The 16,638-nt window shown below is 45.9% G+C and overlaps 1 protein-coding gene across 2 annotated transcripts in view; it reads left to right on the top strand.

The window, feature by feature from the left end:
* Nucleotides 1-11,990: 11,990 nt before the first annotated feature.
* LOC144728346 (rho guanine nucleotide exchange factor 5-like) overlaps nt 11,991-16,638 on the top strand; it is a 55,804-nt gene continuing 51,156 nt past the window's right edge. For both annotated transcript variants that reach the window (XM_078607719.1, XM_078607718.1), the window contains exon 1: nt 11,991-12,276. The gene's annotated coding sequence lies outside the window, so the exon portion shown is untranslated. The remainder of the gene's footprint in view (nt 12,277-16,638) is intronic.

Raw genomic sequence — 16,638 nt, 5'->3', positions numbered from 1 at the left:
TCCCGCGTATTTGTGTCTTCAAGTTGTAGTCGCTCAACTAAATGACAAAGCAGCGATTCGGAGAAGTTGTATTACGTTGGAAGCTTCGAGTTTATTATGTTTGACCACGTGAACAACTCAAAAAGAGGCGAAAATGGATACGTCGCATTCGCAAGAGTGACCTGCAAAGTTTGCATAGTGAAATTTACGTTGAAAGTTTAAACAAGTGAAGGGATAATTGGTTTTTTTTATCTGGCAACAAAACTGACACCTTTTTTTTACAAGGAGTCATGTTTGCACAGACCACAATACCTGCAGCCATAATGCAAACAAAAAACAACATAACTCTGATAATTTGTGTGCACTGTCCTTGAAGTTGATTGGTCCACACCCGAGACATCTTTCCTTAGAGCCTAGTCTCACATGGTGTTAGACCAGATGACGCCAAAAGGCGCACAACTCAAAGACAATGCACCATCAGAGTATGAGAACTCGGGTAAGCATTTACACCATTGGAACCTCATTTGCCAGTAAAAAATATGATAATTGGGTTTTTTTTACCTTTTTTATCTGGCAACAAAACGGACACCTTTTTTTAGGTTCCAATGGTGAAGCATGTTTTATTTTCAAAATGGAAATATGGTTTTGGGGTGTGGGGCAGAGCTTTGTGACGTCATATTTGTGGGGGGGGGTCTGACTTTTTGTGACGCTATGTGACGAGGGGGGGGGTCAAAAATCGTCCAAAATCGCGTGACGTCATTTATTGACGGCCCCGAGGCAGGAGCAAGGGAGTGGTGGGTGAGGACAGGAGGGGTCGGGGTTGGGGCGGCTTCATTTCTGACGACCACAATCCCTCTTAGAGCAGCAATACAACATAAATAATAATAATCATAATAGACTGTGTCACCGGCCTCATGAGTCAAAGAACCCACTTGGATGTCCACGCAGCGCAGTGGACGAGCCAATGTTGAGAGCGGTCCGCAGAAGAATATATCACAGAACTACTTCTGAAATTCCTTCAATGTCACGTCATATCCACACGAGGAGGGCCGCGCTTTAACCACGCGCCCTGCTATACAGAAGTGGGGAAAATGATCAACACATAACCCGAAATGTGAAAAAATACAGCTGAAATTCAATTTTAATATACTGGGCTTTCTTCGTGTCCATTCAGTGGTGACCAGGGTACTACAACACACTCACTGCTCTTGAGAAGACCCAGTTCAAACCAAGGGCAGTTGCCCAGATTCGAACCCAGGCATCTCTACCTTCGTATGGCTTGATGTCGATTACAGAGCAAACGACGACAATTTAACATTTGTCAACGGGTGCTGGCTTTAAGCATTGTCAATCTCTAAGCCAACCCTTGTGTTAGAATAATTTATATAGCGCCTTAACCAAGGCACTTTACACGTAATTAACAAGGGTACATGTGAATGTAATGGTAGAGATGAGGTGAATGAAACAGATGAGAGGAAGCAATGAAGGGGGAGGGGCGAATCTGTGACGCGTGAATTCGGTGAAAGCGAAATTGACGGCAGTAGATGATGGTGAATGGATTGAATGAATGAATGGGGGATGGGTGAGAGCCATCCATATAATGGGAGTATGAAGAGGGAACAGTAACGGCGATGGTGGTTACGAGGGGGAGACTGAGGGGTCGTGGGGTGAGCGAGTTGGTAACGATAAGTGAGTTTTGAGTGCGGAGTGGGAACTCAGTGAGCGAAGGTGACTGCTTCATGTGGAGGGGGAAGTTTGTTCCAGCGAAGGAGGGGGGGAGGGCGAGAGGAGAGAAAAAAAAGCGAAAGCGTGGATTGTGCACAGGGAGAAGAAGGAACACAGAGAAAGAGTGATCGAGAGGTGGGGATTTACATAAAGCAAAGTTTTTTTTTTTAAATACGAAATGATGAACGAAGCAAAGTGCCGACTACACCGAGCATCTTCTTGTTTCCACTGATCGTAAAAAAAAAGAGAGAGAGAGAGAGAGACAGCAAAGATTGACAACCCTCTGTGATCGATAAACGAGCCTGACCCGGGCAATCAAAGTCAATTGAATGACATTTGGATGCGGTGAATCTTCATTGCCACCTGCTCACGTCCCCATGCAGCAGCGTGACCGTGTCAATGGGTAATCTGACGCGCTGTGAAAATTAGAGGGTGTGTCTGCTGCTGCCCTGCGTTAGGTAATGTGCTACGCATCGTGCCTTTGTCCACACGCGATGATGCTCGGTCACACGCCGGTAACGCACACACAGCGTGGCCACGCGCGACTCTGACACTCGGAGGGAGCAGGCGACTGGATTCTACGTTTAATGTTCTTTTTTTTGGGTTTAAAGCCACTGACAACTGCTTCAGAGTGGAATCTGGTAAGGCATTGCACGGTTGTTAACCCCCTTCTGACAGCAGTGTTCTCAGAAGCAACCAAATGGTCTCAAGACAGGCGGAGGGTGATTTGGGGCGGTCTGCCAAAATCCTGGTTAGCGTGAAAAGAAATGTATCGTGTGCTGTCTGGCAGTTCGTACAGCAGTATACAGTAATGAATGACACTTTGGGTGTGTGTGCGCGTGTCCGTGCGTGTTGTATATATGGGGAGCGGTAGTGTAGTGGTTAGCGCACAGCGTTACGAAACCCGGCGACCCGAGTTCGATTCCCGCTCGCGGCCAACATCGGTGACGATCATCTTGAACCGGTTCTGGGTCGACCCGGCCTCAAATGAGAACCCGGTGCGGTGCGTAAACATCGCCGCTTGGGGAGACAAAGGCGGCCGGGCGTGGTGTTGGCCACTCACCCCGTCGTGCGCCACCGTGCCAGCCTTCATAGGTGCTCGCTAACAGCACTTGCCCCAACAGTCTGTCACAGGCTATACGGGGGGATCTTTGTTTTGTTTTGGATGGGTTTATTTCACCTCTTGGTTAAATCACGGGTGAACAGCCCCCGGTGCACATGATGAGCAGTGGACCAGACGCGATGGCTTAAATAATGAGGCAGCGAATAATTTGTTATCCATGCCAAGGCATTTATTTTTTTACTCCGAACAATTCTTACATTTTTTTTTCAAAAGTTGGAACACGGTTGTCGTCTCTGTGATGAGGCACCCAGTTACCCGCATCACTGCACCGCACAGAATTCAAGGTAAAAGCAGTCGGGGTGATTGATGATCGAGCACGCACTGATTCGCTTCAGTCGCTCGCTCGCTTAGCCACTCACTCGCCCACTCGCCCATTCACTCATCCAGTCACTCATTCACTCAACCCACAGACTTTCAGGGTAAAGCAGTCGAGGCAGTTGATTACCCAGCACTAATTCTCTCCGGTCACTTGCCCCTTCACCGTCGGTCAGTCGCCTCGTGTTCACTCTTCTATCGCCTCTATCATGGCAGTTTACCGTCCCCGTGAGTTTGACTCGGTGATTCCTCCACCCATGTTGAGGACCCGGTCGACCAGGCTGACCGGTTCGTCTGTGCCACATTTGTGTTCAACCACTGCACTCGTAATGATGATGATGATACGTGCACAAAGTTCACGAGACGGACAAACGTTGCTCGATTGTGAACTCGGTAAGTTGAAGAACGTACCTCGCAACCAAAGCCAAGGGGATGCGATAATACGAATTGATGAGCCGGAACAATGCGGATTGGTGAGCTGAAACAATGCGGATTGGTGAGCTGAAACGCTCGTACACGTCACAATCAATTTGTTTGGCTGTGTTGGGTGGTAGAGGGTCTCAACGACACACGTCTGGCTAGGTAATGACGTGGCCTAATCTAAAAAACCATTATTAATTCAAATGTTAGCTGCAAAAAACCTATGCGTTAACTAAATAATTATGCCGTGTGAGACTGTGTGTGGTGCATTGTTTTGTTAAGGGGCGCGGTAGTGTAGTGGTTAGCGCACGGCGCTACGAATCCCGCGACCCGGATTCGATTCCCGCTCACGGCCAACACCAGTGACGATTATCTGAACCGGTCATTGGCCTCCCCTAGGTTGACTCAGCCTCCAATGAGTATCTGGTGCGACGTGTAAACATCGCCACTGGGGAGACAAAAGCGGCCAAGCGTGAGGTCGGCCACCCACCCCCTCGTGTCTAGCAAACAGCACTTGTCCCAACAGTATGTTAAGGCTACACGGGGCTCTTTTGTCCTTTTTATGTGTGTGCATTGTGTGCACGTGTTCTCCTAAGGTAGTGTGTGCGTGTGTGTTCTGTTTTGTGGCACCTGGGTCTGTCCCGTAAACTCCTGTCAGCGAACCCTCCACACCGCACGTGGCCTCAACGTGCACATCGCCTAAATTGTAGTACTATAGTAATAGAGCAAGTGCAGAATCACTGAACCGGAATTGATAGATCTTGACTTAAAGCTTTCGTGACTGCAGAAAGTCGTATTCTTTGGTTCTTTCGGTAAAGTCACGTAGATAGAAACAATGAAAATGAAATGAATAAAAATTCCACGACGTTTCGATCGCAACACAAGCGGTCGTCATCGGGAAAAGGGGGTTGGCCTCTATAGGCTAACTTTACCGAAAGCACCAAAGAATATGCACCTAGCCTGGCACAAGCGCCGTGGGGACGTCACTACCACTTCATGGCGAATGGCGGTTGCCGTGTATTAAGGGGTTTATGTGTTGGTGAGTTATTGCGGCTGCTGTGTATGTTGTAATATATGACGGCTACCCACACTTTACCCCACCAGAAGTCAAAATTCCCATTGGGATTTTGTAATGCGCAGCGAGTTCTAGAGGACACTTTGCAACATAAATTCTAAGCGGCGAATACAATATGATTCAGTTGTTACAAAGTTCGGAAGCGTGTAATATATATACTCTTTGGTTCTTTCGGTAAAGTTACGTAGGTAGAAAAAAAAATAGATCACGACAAGCAATCGTCATCAGGTGAGACAACCACAGCAGAAAAGCTGCTGAAGCAGTTTTTGTGACTTTACCGAAAGAACCAAAGAGTATGGATTCCTGCAGTCACGAAAGCTTCAAATCAACATCGTGTACTGTATATATAAACAACAGAGAACTCCATTGGAACCTCATTTGCCAGTAGCAAAATATGATAATTGTTTTTTTACCCTTTTATCTGGCAACAAAACTGACACCTTTTTTTACAAGGAGTCATGTTTGCATTGACCACAATACCTGCAGTCGGAATGCAAACAAAAAAACACAACTCTGATAAATGTATGCACTGTCTTTGAAATTCTGGTCAATGCAAACATGACTCCTTGTAAAAAAGGTGTCAGTTTTGTTGCCAGATAAAAGGGTAAAAAAACAATTATCATATTAACAGAGAACTCGTGTTTGCCATCAGTAGTAACTGCCAGAGGTGTGGACTCGAGTCATGTGACTTGGACTCGAGTCAGACTCGAGTCATGAATTTGATGACTTGCGACTCGACTTGGACTTGCATAACAATGACTTTGTCCCACCTATGAGATGTGGACTCGAGTCATGTGACTTGGACTCGAGTCAGACTCGAGTCATGAATTTGATGACTTGCGACTCGACTTGGACTTGCATAACAATGACTTTGTCCCACCTCTGGTAACTGCCCCGTTCGAACGTCCGGCCCGCGGGCCGTATAAGGCCCCGCGAAATAATCCGGTGTGGCCCTGCCAAGGCAACCGCAGGCGGGACTCGAAATTCAATAAATCTCGGAGCAAACCTGGAAAAGCAGTTGCGAGTAGCAGCAGCATCATCAATGCCAGCTAACATCACACGCCTCGCCAAAGAGAAGCAGTTCCAGCTATCGCATTAGGGCTGTGAGTTAATTAAATGTTTGACCAAATTTAACGGGTTAATTTTTTGGTTGATAATTTTGTATGGCACGCGAATGATGATGTACATATCCAAATGGGTCTTAGAGGTAGTGTAGAGTTTGTGGCTACATCTATACATGAGTGGAAAAGCAGTTGCGAGTAGCAACATCATCAATACCAGCTAACATCACACGCCTCGCCATAGAGAAGCAGTTCCAGCTATCGCATTAGGGGTGTGAGTTAATGAAATGTTTGACCAAATTTAACGGGCTAATTTTTTGGTTGATTGTTTTGTATGGCCCGCGAATGATGTTATAAATATCCAAATGGCCCTTGGCAGAAAAAAGGTTCCCCACCCACAGAGGTACAGCGTCTGCACGTGTACATGTAAAGCTCTTTTGACAACTCACTGCTGGATGATCGCCTCCCCTCCTCACTGCGTGCGGCTTATCGGGTTGATTCTGACCATGCTTCATAGTGTCCGGCGTGGCTTGGTGAAGGCGGGGAGCATAGATGTGGTCCCACGGGAGAGTCGTACTATAGTACAACAATATATCTCGCTACGCTGCCCTCTCCTGCCAATGTAGCCCGGCAGCAGCCTATAACACCTGTGCAATCCATTGTGTGCACCAGTTCAATCGCTATGCAGGCTCAGCCGATTTCTCGTGTGACACGGTTGTTTGTTTTTTGCACTCATTTCCATTTGCTTGATTGGGGCCGTCCATAAATAACGTCACGCGATTTTTGACGATGTTTTACCCCCCCCCCCCTCGTCACACGGCGTCACAAAAAGTCAGACCCCCCCCTCAAATATGACGTCACAAAGCTCTGCCCCCCCCCCCCAAATCATATTTACATTTTGAAAATAAAACATGCTTCAAATCGCTTTAAACTATTGTCATTGTAGTATTTAATGTGGCGCTGCACTCTTATATTGTAGGAGTGTTATAACAATTAGTGTTATAACAATTCTATATTTATTTAAAGTTGCGCATTTTGATGTGACGTCACAGTTCCCAATATTTACGTGTTAGGGGTCGTCCATAAACGACGTCACGCGATTTTGGACGATTTTTGACCCCCCCCCCCCCCCCCCCTAGTCACACGGCGTCACAAAAAGTTAGACCCCCCCCTCAAATATGACGTCATAAAGCTCTGCCCCCCCCCCAAAACCATATGTCCATTTTTAAAATAAAACATGCTTCAAATGCCCTTTAAACTATTGTCATTGCAGTGCGTATTTAATGTGGCGCTGCACTCTGATGTTGCAGGAGAAAACATTTATTAAGAAGTCGATTTAATTAAGTAGGACGTGTTGTCAATATTTATTTAAAGTTGCGCATTTTGATGTGACGTCACATTTCTTACCCCCCCCCCCTCGTCACACATCGTCACAAATGTCTGACCCCCCCCCCCATAGGTGCGTGACGTCATTTATGGACGGCCCCTTAGCTCAACGTGAGACGATATATCACACGTCTAAAAATATATATATAAAACATATCAGCACGCGGAATTACGGCATAGTGATAGATTTTCTCCAGGGCAAGTCCCTCGCAGCAACATTCTGGGTTGAGCTGGTCATCGACAAATGTGTTGTGGCTGTTGACGTATTCGATAGCGCCTGTAATCGGATGCATTACTAACAGAAGTAGGCGTTTTGCTCTGCCGTCAGCATGTTGTGAATGTCCCAAATGGTTGCACGGTACTGTATTGGCATGGCACTTGTACGATAATAAAGCGTTAATGAGCGACTTGTACGTGCACGCAAAGCCACCGCAGCGCGTTCCACTGTTTTCCACCGCGAGCGCTTTGGAAGATCCGGACACCGATGAGAGACCCCCAAGAGCTTTAAACCCCATGGGCAACACAGCCCCCCACGGCAAGATGAGAATCCCAATATTTACGTGTTAGGGGTCGTCCATAAATGACGTTACATGCATCGAATAGCTTTAAACTTTTGTCATTGCAGTGCGTATTTAATGTGGCGCTGCACTCTGATGTTGTAAGAGAAAACATTTATTGAAAAGTCTACTTAATAAAGTAGAACGTGTTGTCTATATTTATTTAAAGTTGCGCATTTTGATGTGAAGTCACATTTCTCACCCCCCCCCCCCCTCGTCACACATCGTCACAAATGTCTGACCCCCCCCCGCCCTAGGTGCGTGACGTCATTTATGGACGGCCCCTTTTAATTTGTTTCGCTTCCCCGTTGATGACTCTGCTCGTGCCAATCGCGACTCGTACTGACCTCCTGCGGCCTCACCAAAACAGAAAGACACTTGGAACTCTGCTGCTGCTGCTACATTTATCTCTCCTGGAGGAAAGCCGATAAGCTATAAAGCTCTTTTGCACAGACGTCCAGTAGTACCATTACGTGGTTGATTCGTAATAAAGGTTTTTGGGCTAGATCGCGTTAGTATAAATGTGTCGTAACCCTTCCACCACCCGACACGGCAAGTAAAGTTCGTCACGTAAACAGAACGCGCCAATTAGTTACTACAACAGCCCACGGGCGTGTTGGAGAGTAAACGCACAACGTTAACAATTACGTGTGTGAGCTGACACGATCGGACGCGTTCCGCTTAATTGGGCATGCGCTTTTCATTTAATGCGTACGGGGCCATCCATTTAGTTATTTTAGTACGTACGCATGGAGGGGGGATGGGGGGGGGTTAATCCAAATGAGTGCGCTTGCGTATGGCGGGGTCTACTGGCAATGTGTGTACACATAGGAAACGGGGGGTTGGCGGGGGGTGAAGCCTCCATAATAATTTGTCTACGCAGTCCGGCGGTGGACTGTTTGCTTAAATAAGTTAATATTATTCATCCTTGATCATTTCTGCGTGGATTAAAGATCGGCCGTTCTATAGGATTCGGGGGGGGGGGCGCGCGGGGGGGGGGGTCAAGCGTACGTACACAGGTGAGGGGGGAGGGGTGTAAAAAGTCCGCGTGCCTACAGGGAGGGGGGGGGGGTCAAGTTCTGACAGAGTTTTGCGTACCGACTAAATGGATGGCCCCTACCCTCCTAGAAAACAAACAGCGCTAGACAACAGCAGCCAAGTACATTGTTACGAGCTGTCGATTGCCGTTGTCGCGTTGAGCCTTTTGCGCCGACTGTGCTCGGCAAATGTTCCCCAAAACTAAAATCGAATTCGTGAATTGTTTTGCTGTTGTCGCCTTCTGACCCACGCCAATAACTCGACACGTGGGGGGGGGGAAGGGGCCGTCCATAAATGACGTCACGCACCTGGGGGGGAGGGGCAGACATTTGTGACGATGTGTGACGAGGGGGGGGGGGTGAGAAATGTGACGTCACGTCAAAAGCGCAACTTTAAATAAATATAGACAACACGTTCTACTTAAATAAATAGACTTTTCAATCAATGTTTTCTCCTACAACATCAGAGTGCAGCGCCACATTAAATACGCACTGCAATGACAATAGTTTAAAGCGATTTGAAGCATGTTTTATTTTCAAAATGGAAATATGGTTTTGGGGTGGGGGGGGCAAAGCTTTGTGACGTCATATTTGAGGGGGGGAGGTCTGACTTTTTGTGACGCCGTGTGACTAGGGGGGGGGTCAAAAATCGTCCAAAATCGCGTGACGTCATTTATGGACGACCCCTAACACGTAAATATTGGGATTCTCATCTTGTCGTGGGGGGCTGTGTTGCCCATGGGGTTTAAAGCTCTTGGGGGTCTCTCATCGGTGTCAGGATCTTCCAAAGCGCTCGCGGTGGAAAACAGTGGAACGCGCTGCGGTGGCTTTGCGTGCACGTACAAGTCGCTCATTAACGCTTTATTATCGTACAATTGCCATGCCAATACAGTACCGTGCAACCATTTGGGACATTCACAACATGCTGACGGCAGAGCAAAACGCCTACATCTGTAGTAATGCATCCGATTGCAGGCGCTATCGAATACGTCAACAGCCACAGCACATTTGTCGATGACCAACTCAACCCAGAATGTTGCTGCGAGGGACTTGCCCTGGAGAAAATCTATCACTATGCCGTCATTCCGCGTGCTGATATGTTTTATATATATATTTTTAGACGTGTGATATATCGTCTCACGTTGAGCTATGGGGCCGACCTTAAATGACGTCACGCACCTAGGGGGGGGGGGGGGTCAGACATTTGTGACGATGTGTGACGAGGGGGGGGGGGTTGAGAAATGTGACGTCACATCAAAATGCGCAACTTTAAATAAATATAGACAACACGTTCTACTTAATTAAATAGACTTTTTAATAAATGTCCATAAATGACGTCACGCGATTTTGGACGATTTTTTACACCCCCCCTCCCTCGTCACACGGCGTCACAAAAAGTCAGACCCCACCTCAAAAATGACGTCACAAAGCTCTGCCCCCCCCCCCCCCCAAAAAAAAAACATGCTTGAAATCTCTTTAAACTATTGTCATTGTAGTGCGTATTTAATGTGCCGCTGCACTCTGATGTTGTAGGAGAAAACATCGTCCAAAATCGCGTGACGTCATTTATGGACGGCCCCAAAGTCCTTGATTCACGCAAGAATGATTCTGCGCTGATGAGAGGCATTGTGTGTCAAAACCTGTCCAGAGTTTGTGGGTTGTCTTCAAGCAATGCTGCCGAAACGACACGCTCCCAGAAGGCGGTGTGTGCGGCTGATGGTTTGTGTAAATGCTTTTATACATTTGTGTGTTTTACGTGGCGAGATGGATATGTGAAGGAGACATTGCCGATGTATTGTTATTGCGTAGAATAGAATTGAAGCGGTGAGATTATTTTGCATTGCGTGTGTCATCTCGTTGGACGTATAATTAAATCAATTCACGAATTAACTAAATCCGAGGGCAAATACAGTGCATCTGAAAGCTATAAAACGTCCATGTATGCAGGTTTTTTTTTTAATTCTTTGTTAATGTTTGCCAAATGCGTTCTTGCAAACGGGGCCATTCTGTCCTCTTAGTTTTTTCGGTAAAGTCACGTAGGAAATAAATGAAATTAAAATGAATAAAATTGTTTTAATAATAATAAAAATCACGACGTTTCGGAGGCAACACAAGTCTCCGTCATCAGGTGGGCTCTCACCTCGTAAAAGCGCCACGACTTGGCGAGCATCGCGATACAACGCGCTGTACTGGCTGGTCCGGATGTCTTGTGACCCCCCCCCCCCCGCCACCAATTAATCGATTCCATATAAATGTGTGTTTTAAAATAAACCTTACTTTCAAAACGATATTACGTTTTTTGAGAATTAAATTTAGGGGGGGGGGTCACAATAAATCTGGACCACCCTGTACACGTCTCCATACCAGGTCTCTGGGCCCATTGTCACCTGCAGTGTGATGTCCATCGGGGCCGTCCATAAATGACGTCACGCACCTAGGGAGGGGGGGTCAGACATTTGTGACGATGTGTGACGAGAGGGAGGGGGGTTTGAGAAATGTGACGTCACATCAAAATGCGCAACTTTAAATAAATATAGACAACACGTTCTACTTAAATAAATAGACTTTTTGATAAATGTTTTCTCCTGCAGCGCCACATTAAATACACACTACAATGACAATAGTTTAAAGCGATTTGAAGCATATTTGAGGAGGGGTCTGACTTTTTGTAATGCCGTGTGACGAGGAGAGGGGGGGTCAAAAATCGTCCAAAATCGCGTGACGTCATTTATGGACGGCCCCATATCCAAACCTTTCCGAAACCCACACAAAACCGTCCCAGCTTATTTGCATTTGTCACACGCGTATGGCATATTTATTGTTGTTATGTTTGTTTCATCCTAAATCCTTGTTTATATTTCACCAATATCTTCAGTAGCCACTTAACACATGATGATTTATGGGTAAGATACGCAATTGGCATATGTTTCATTGTTGACAAAATATTAAATAACAATTATCAACATTTCTTCAAGAAATATACGTTTAATTATCGATGTTTTTAATGATCGATTTTCAACACGAGATAATGAAACATTTCTAATGTAATATAATGCCAAAAATGAAACGTACCAAATATGTTAAATGTCTATGTAATATATTGGTGAAAAAATAACAAACATAGCAACAAATATCATGCCAAAAAGACAAAAGTCCTCCTATAGCCTAAAGAGACTTTTGGGGCAAGTGCTGTTAGCGAGCACCTATGAAGGCCGATTATGCACACAAGCCGGTGATGTGGCCGGCACCACGCCCAGTCTCCTTTGTCTCCCTAGTACCATCACACAGACAGCCCTCCTGTGTATATATGTGTGGTGATCTCCTGGTGCGCGTGTGTATATCAACACACACACACAAGAAAACATACTGATTGCAGTCCTGTGATAAGCCACTTCGTTGCGAAAGTTGACGGACCAGTTTCGTAGCAGGGGCGACCTTTGGAATGTGAGACCCCCGGTGGAGGAGGGGAGGATGGAGGTGAGAGCTCAGAGCACCTGGTGCCTCGCACTTTCACGAGGGTGCTTGAGCTCACAACTCGCCATGGATTGAAGCGGAGATCTCTCGCCTGCCTCGTCCTCGCCCAGCTCCCAAGAGGAAGGTAAAGGTGGCGGTGGGGAGGCCACGAGAGAGACGGTGATTAACAGGACGTGAGCAAATGTGCTTCATAGAAACGAGTAAAAAAGGGGTACGAGACCTGTCCCTTTGTTTGTGTCTCGTGCAGTCTGCGCCAGACATCGCACGGTTGACTACACGTACACGCACGCTCACGTGCCCTGTGTAAACGAGGAGACGCTGCGAACATCATTCTTCAATTGTTACTCATTGTGTACCCCAGCATCTGTTTTTTTTCCCGAGGACTCTTTAGAATGTTTCATGGGGTCGGAGGGTTTCAATTCCCACTTCGGCCCGCTCGACGTTACGGGGCTGGTATAGGTAGTCTGAGCATGGACATCACTGTGGATCACAGCCGAACGTCCTGTGAATCGTCCGTTGACACGACACTCGTGTTGCCGTTTGATGAACACGAAGGGGGCCTTTAAAGTCGCTTGTGAGTTTGTGGTGCCTTTTATTCCCCCGCTCGAGACAAATGCGAGATTACAAACTAAACTCGACCCGTCATCCGAAACGATTCCATTACTCGCTGCACGCCGAATACTGGTAATGATGACAATACCCACGTTTTGAACCAAGTGGATTCATATTCGTGAACTTAGAGCCTAAGTTATGCTAACATCCGTAATGGTATACTCTTTGTTTTTTTCGGTAAAGTCACGTAGGTAAAAATTTTAAATAGACACACTTAAGCGGTTGTGCTTTCGCTAAGTTGTCCCCATCTGAAGAAGGATGCTTGTGTTGCGCCCGCAACGTCGTGATTTAATATATTTTCTTACCCACGTGACTTTACCGAAAAAAACGAAGAGTATGAATCCTTGCAGTCACGAAAACTTCAAATCTAGAATCCGTAATGTAAGAATGTTTCGACCGGGGTTTCTTACTTCCATATGCTATCGTCTGCCATTACTATTTGCAATGTTTCAGTCAAGGGGAACTAATCTTCCCGTTGCGTTTCGTGTCCCGAGCATAGTCCTGAACTTTGTTTCCCGTCTAGGATGATAGTTTAGTATTTCGATGTTCGCCAGACGTGTTCGTCACCAGTCTCACGTGTGTGTGTGCTATGTGGTATTAAGAATGTGAGCGCGTGTTATGTCACAAACCCGGTATTTGTATTCAACTCTATGGCACGGCTACCTTGTGAATTATTGTACGTGTACCAAAATTGCTTGATCAAAATGTTTTTAAAAAACAAACGTGTTTTTATTAAGCAGTCTTTTTGATTCGTCGATGCACGTGGCGTTCAAATGAAACCCGATCTGCTTTGGCAGTGGCTTAAAACAAGCAGATGTAGTACTGAATCACAATAGTATCACTTGTGAAAAATAAGAATAGGGGTTTACCGTTTCTGGTAATAAAACAGGTGATGGTGTTAAGACGTTCAAACACCAAATGGATGCCTTTTGCGAGGAATCCAAGTCTGCGTTAACCACACACAGTACTTGTGCTGAACATGCATACCAACTCTGATAATATATACATTTGTCTTTGAAACGGATTGGCCAACACCAGTAGTATTATCTTCTTGGCTCTTTTCGGTAAAGTCACGTGACTTTACCGGAAAGAACCAAGAAGATGAATCCCTGCAGTCACGAAAGCTTTAAATCGAAACCAGTAGTATTACTTCACCACTGCTATCGTCAAACACTGCCGCCTTGATTTATATATAAAACACGTGGGATAACCAAATCGCCTGGAATGTTCCTGACCCCATGGGCCCTGTAAAGCCAAGCAGCCTTGAGCCTGGATGTAGGCCCTGGATGAGTGCCCCCCCCCCCCCCTCGTACATTTCCCATACCTGTCAACCCGTACGGGTTTCCCCGTATTCTTGTACAGAGAAATTGAGTTTTCAGGTCCATACGGTGTACAGCCGTTTCAATACGGGCAAAACAAACATTGTCTATGTGTTTGTGTTTCTCCCTTGTGATGGGACTTTGTATGTTGAACGTTGAGATTCATAAGGGCACGGGGTGACCAATAAGGGCTGAATTGGTCTGAAATAAAGTAGGCGCTGATAATGGGTTGACGTGCATGATTTCCTGTCGTTAATTTCCACTCCTATGATGATCAGCAAATCTGAGCCCCGGCTAATGTTTTATTTGCTTACGCTTTTTCTGATTTCACCAATCTATTCTCAAGAAAACATCTTCCGATATTTCCGCTGCAAATAGTTTTGGTCACATTATCTTGCTTGCCCCAACTGCTCTTCCAATACACATTCCGTATAGATGGTTTATGTACATAAAAATAACTTGTGACACTTGGCCATTATTACTATCGATTATATTTGTATTGATGTTGACACTCACTGTCTTTTGTTAATCGGCTTCTTGCTAGACCAGGAGTCGGCAATCAGAATTACAAGAAGGGAATTTTTTTTCGAATTCGGTAAACAAAAATAGCCGATTTCAAGAGCCGCAATGCGAATACGAGGCAGGGGGGTCCTTCAATAAATAACGTCACAAATTATGAAAAATAAGAATAAGCTTTACCCTTTCTGGCAATAAAACAGGTGTTAAGATGTTCAAACACAAAATGAGATGCCTTTTGCAAGGAATCAAGTCTGCGTTAACCACACACACAGTTTTTTACACTATGAGACCTCCTTTACCAGTGACAAAATATAGTAGTAGGTTTTTACCCTTTAAACTGGTACAAACTGACACCTTTATACAAGGCATGATGTTTGCAATAACCGCAACACAAGCAGTCCAAATGCAAACAAAAAGAAACAACTCTGATAATGGTAATGATATGCACTGTCCTTGAAGTTGATTGGTCCACACCCGAGACAGCTTTTCTTAGAGCCTAGTCTCCATTGGTGTTGGACCAGATGACGCCAAAAGGCGTACAACTCAAAGACAGCGCACTATCAGAGCATTGAGAGCTCGGGGTAAGCATTTACACTATGAGACCTCCTTTACCAGTGGCAAAATATAGTAGTAGGTTTTTACCCTTTAAACTGGTACAAACTGACACCTTTATACAAGGCATCATGTTTGCAATAACCGCAACACAAGCAGTCCAAATGCAAACAAAAAGAAACAACTCTGATAATGGTAATGATATGCACTGTCCTTGAAGTTGATTGGTCCACACCCGAGACAGCTTCAAGGACAGTGCATATCATTACCATTATCAGAGTTGTTTCTTTTTGTTTGCATTTGGACTGCTTGTGTTGCGGTTATTGCAAACATGATGCCTTGTATAAAGGTGTCAGTTTGAAACCAGTTTAAAGGGTAAAAACCTACTACTACACACACAGTACTTGTGGTGAACATGCAAAACAAACATGCTCCGTTAATACTGGTGGGAACCTCCTGGTTACACCAGCCCACAGGGGATTATTGTGTCCGTCCGTCGTGCATCCAACAATGGGAGGGGTGGGGCTGGCTGGAGAGGGGAGGGTGGGGAGGGGCTGGGTGGGGAGGGTGGAGAGGGGCTGGGTGGGGAGGGTGGGGCTCGGTGGGGGGTGGGATTTCTGGGGCTGGGTGGGGAGGGGCTGGGTGGGGAGGGGCTGGGTGGGGAGGGAGGAGGCCACGGCACACACGAGGAGGTGGGTGGCCACCAACCACGTCCGCCCATCTTCACGACATTTTTCCCTCCACGTGGAGAATCAACAACATGCGTTTGGAGTATGCGGCAGCTCTCAATCTCTACATTATAAGCCGCCAAATCGTTGAGCCATCATAATCAATTTTATTATTATTTTAATGACAATTAACTGTAATGCAGTATTTTTTTGTTGATATATTAATACATTTTTGCCTCGGTGGGTTCTTCAACATTTCAGTGGGGGGAGAAAAAACGCATTGGTGAATTTTGAATCTGGGCCAGATTAAAAAATTAAAAAATACACCACATCATTGTGCAACACATCTACTGTACTCTTCATGATGTGGCATTAGTTACCGTAAGCTCTGCACACTTGAACGACACATCTCATTGGTAGCCAACGTTTTTCTTACATTGATTTTCAAGTGTCAAGATGCATTATTTCGTTTGCAGCCATGCAGCGATGCACTTGTAATCATAATAATGATTATTTTTACAGCCCTTAGTTAATCCACTTCCGGATGAAAGCCTCGCCATGCCATATTGTTGATGAGGGTTTGTCTGACCACACTTCAGTGCCACTGGTGGTCAGTTCAGGTTCGTTAAATAAGAGACCGCAAACACAAGTTCAGCTATCACTTGCCACCGATGTTTGCCAACAACCGCCCTTCCCCAGCACAAACCACACAGCATCTCGTTGTAATGCAAATACATGTAGCTTGACGTGAGTGAGGGCTTGACTTTTTCACTCTGTTTTATGGAATGCTGCCAGGCTGGCTTGGAGTAGGGATTA

The sequence above is a fragment of the Lampetra planeri genome, chromosome 28 (assembly GCF_965212315.1).
Source record: "Lampetra planeri chromosome 28, kcLamPlan1.2.h2, whole genome shotgun sequence".
NCBI lineage: Eukaryota > Metazoa > Chordata > Hyperoartia > Petromyzontiformes > Petromyzontidae > Lampetra > Lampetra planeri.
The sequence above is the reverse complement of the archived record's forward strand: the minus strand, read 5'-3'. Positions and strand labels throughout refer to the sequence as shown.